The sequence below is a fragment of the Coregonus clupeaformis genome, chromosome 24, assembly GCF_020615455.1.
Source record: "Coregonus clupeaformis isolate EN_2021a chromosome 24, ASM2061545v1, whole genome shotgun sequence".
In the NCBI taxonomy this organism is placed as follows: Eukaryota; Metazoa; Chordata; class Actinopteri; order Salmoniformes; family Salmonidae; genus Coregonus; species Coregonus clupeaformis.
The window spans coordinates 26,065,325-26,069,285 of record NC_059215.1 but is presented as its reverse complement, the minus strand read 5'-3'; positions in this window follow the sequence as shown (position 1 = coordinate 26,069,285).

Sequence of the window (3,961 nt, the reverse complement as noted above, 5' to 3'; positions counted from 1 at the left end):
GAAGCCAGTGTCAATATTGTAAGACAACATTGATAAAAAAAAGAGTTACTCAAAGTTTACGTCTTTACTCAATTTCCATTCTAACTCAAGCCTTAAGGGAGTATGCGAGCACACTCGTTCGGTTTGCCTAGCCGACTTCGGGTAGCCGCCAGCCGAACTGAAGCATGCTGACGCCTTAAGGCTAGTGTGTGTACCCACACTACCCACCAGTCTCAAATGCCAAGAACAAACAAGGCCTGGAAGGGGCCACAGCCGTATTTAAGCATTTGTTTGATATTCTGTCACGTTTTCCCCTGGCTCCTGAGATTCCTAGCTTAAACCATGGGAGTGCTAACTTTGACCTCCAGTCCTTCACATCACTCGTTGGTTTCACTCATACACCGCTGGTATTCCTAACAATGGGCCTTTTTCCTGGATCTGGAATCTGATTCATATGCTAATGAGTTCTTCCCATGGCTCTCTCTCTCTTCTGTGCTGCAGATATTAGGCCCCCCACTGCACTCAAAAGCCTGCTCAGAGGAATCTGTTCCAGGACTGTGTCCATTTATCCTATTTGTTTGTGGATATATATATATATGCTGATTTTGTACGTTTGCCCACTGACAAAGACATGATCAGTCTATAATTTTAATGGTAGGTTTATTTGAACAGTGAGAGACAGAAAAACAAAAAATCCAGAAAAACACATGTCAAAAATGATATAAATTGATTTGCATTTTAATGAGGGAAATAAGTATTTGACCCCTCTGCAAAACATGACTTAGTACTTGGTGGCAAAACCCTTGTTGGCAATCACAGAGGTCAGACGTTTCTTGTAGTTGGCCACCAGATTTGCACACATCTCAGGAGGGATTTTGTCCCACTCCTCTTTGCAGATCTTCTCCAAGTCATTAAGGTTTCGAGCCTGACGTTTGGCAACTCAAACCTTCAGCTCCCTCCACAGATTCTCTATGGGATTAAGGTCTGGAGACTGGCTAGGCCACTCCAGGACCTTAATGTGCTTCTTCTTGAGCCACTCCTTTGTTGCCTTGGCCGTATGTTTTGGGTCATTGTCATGCTGGAATACCCATCCACAACCTATTTTCAATGCCCTGGCTGAGGGATGGAGGTTCTCACCCAAGATTTGACGGTACATGGCCCCGTCCATCGTCCCTTTGATGCGGTGAAGTTGTCCTGTCCCCTTAGCAGAAAAACACTCCCAAAGCATAATGTTTCCACCTCCATGTTTGACGGTGAGGATGGTGTTCTTGGGGTCATAGGCAGCATTCCTCCTCCTCCAAACAGGGCGAGTTGAGTTGATGCCAAAGAGCTCGATTTTGGTCTCATCTGACCACAACACTTTCACCCAGTTCTCCTCTGAATCATTCAGATGTTCATTGGCAAACTCCAGATGGGCATGTATATGTGCTTTCTTGAGCAGGGGGACCTTGCGGGTGCTGCAGGATTTCAGTCCTTCATGGCGTAGTGTGTTACCAATTGTTTTCTTGGTGACTATGGTCCCAGCTGCCTTGAGATCATTGACAAGATCCTCCCGTGTAGTTCTGGGCTGATTCCTCAACGTTCTCATGATCATTGCAACTCCATGATGTGAGATCTTGCATGGAACCCCAGGCCGAGGGAGATTGACAGGTCTTTTGTGTTTCTTCCATTTGCGAATAATCACACCAACGGTTGTCACCTTCTCACCAAGCTGCTTGGTGATGGTCTTGTAGCCCATTCCAGCCTTGTGTAGGTCTACAATCTTGTCCCTGACATCCTTGGAGAGCTCTTTGGTCTTGGCCATGGTGGAGAGTTTGGAATCTGATTGATTGATTGCTTCTGTGGACAGGTGTCTTTTATACAGTAACAATAATATAATATGCCATTTAGCAGACACTTTTATCCAAAGCGACTTACAGTCATGTGTGAATACATTTTTACGTATGGGTGGTCCCGGGGATCGAACCCACTACTCTGGAGATACAAGCGTCATGCTCTGCCAATTGAGCTACAGAGGACCACAGGTAACAAACTGAGATTAGGAGCACTCCCTTTAAGAGTGTGCTCCTAATCTCAGCTCGTTACCTGTATAAAAGACACCTGGGAGCCAGAAATCTTTCTGATTGAGAGGGGGTCAAATACTTATTTCCCTCATTAAAATGCAAATCAATTGATAACATTTTTGACATGCGTTTTTCTGGATTTCTGTTGTTGTTATTCTGTCTCTCACTGTTCAAATAAACCTACCATTAAAATTATAGATTGATCATTTCTTTGTCAGTGGGCAAACGTACAAAATCAGCAGGGGATCAAATACTTTTTTCCCTCACTGTAAAAACTGTAGTAATAACTATAAATCAAAGAGCATGGATTGACTTTGATTAAGGGTGTAGAGTTATTTTTGTGTGTAGTTGACAGGGACCATGTACAACAAACATTGCACTAGATTTGTACATAGTTAATTCTCGTCTGTATTAGATTTTTAAAAGAATTGTTCATTTTATATGCAATAAAAGAATAATAATAATTTATAATAACAGAACACTTAATCAAACAAGGTATTTCTGCAAAGCTGCCTTCCAGTAAAATGTCCTCAGCTCATACATCTCACATTATGTAGTTTAACTACACACGTGATAGGAATTTATTGATGTGTTGCAGAAACATGCTGCTATCAAGACGCTATTCACTCATCTCATGCTCATGTTTTGTTCTATTCTTGTTTGTTCTCACAATTAGTCAATAGATTTTATCCAAATAATTTAGGGTACATTTGCATAATCCTGTCGGAGTTGGGAGGAGAGCTCCAGATCCCAACACCTTGGTATTTCCCCCACAACATCTGACCAGCAATTTAGATATGCACGATTAATGGTCCTCGTGGCATATGCATAGTGTGATAAGGGAATCAGGCAAAAAAGCATCCGACTCCAGTCCAGACTGCTCCATATTTCAATTCACATAGGTTGTGACAGGACGTCCAATTCTGATATTTTGTGCACTAATTGGTCTTTTGACCAATCAGATCAGCTCTGAAAAAGTTCTGATGTGAAAAGTTCTGATGTGATTGGTCAAAAGCCCAATTTGTGGAAAAAATATCAGGATTGGGCTGCCTGTGTAAATGCAGCCATATAATCAACAGCTTAATTGGTCTGTATTGAACCAATATAAATGCACCCTTACGGGTTTTAATCAATTCCTTTAAAACATAAATGAACGTAGATGACAGGATAATCCTTTAAAGAGGGTGGCAAGAATTGAAAATGATATTCATATTCCCTTAGAACTGTAAAGATACAATCTTGTCAACAAAATCTCAAGATGCAATTGAACGCTGTTCTGTACCAACTTTGTGTTCATCTCTATGATCAGAGGAGGTTATTAGAGGTCACGCATGGATTTCTCAATTTTCTCTCTTTCTAGATGGGTTGATACATCAAATTATTGCCTGCACTTTTTTTACAGCCTGTGGGCGTAGACTCAGGACAGATTTATGACCAGTGTCAGTCCACTAAGTAATAGTTTCAAGAGTTTTCTTTCTATGGGTATGTTGTAACCGGTGCAGAGCGAAAGGGAACACGCACCAGCTTTTGAGATATACCTACAGGAGTTCACTTCCATAATAATTACAATAACAGACTGGGCTCTCTTGTCTTATGCTTCTCTCCTAGGGTTTAGCAGCCAATTTCCCTCATCAATCTACACACAATACCCCATAATGACAAAGTGAAAACAGGTTTTTAGAAATTGTTGAACATTTATTAAAAATAAAACAGAAATACAGTATTCAGATCCTTTGCTATGAGACTCGAAATTGAGCTCAGGTGCATCCTGTTTCCATTGATCATCCTTGAGATGTTTCTACAACTTGATTGGTCCACCTGTAGTAAATTCAATTGATTGGACATGATTTGGAAAGGCACATACCTGTCTATGTAAGGTCCCACAGTTGACAGTGCATATCAGAGCAAAATCCAAATGA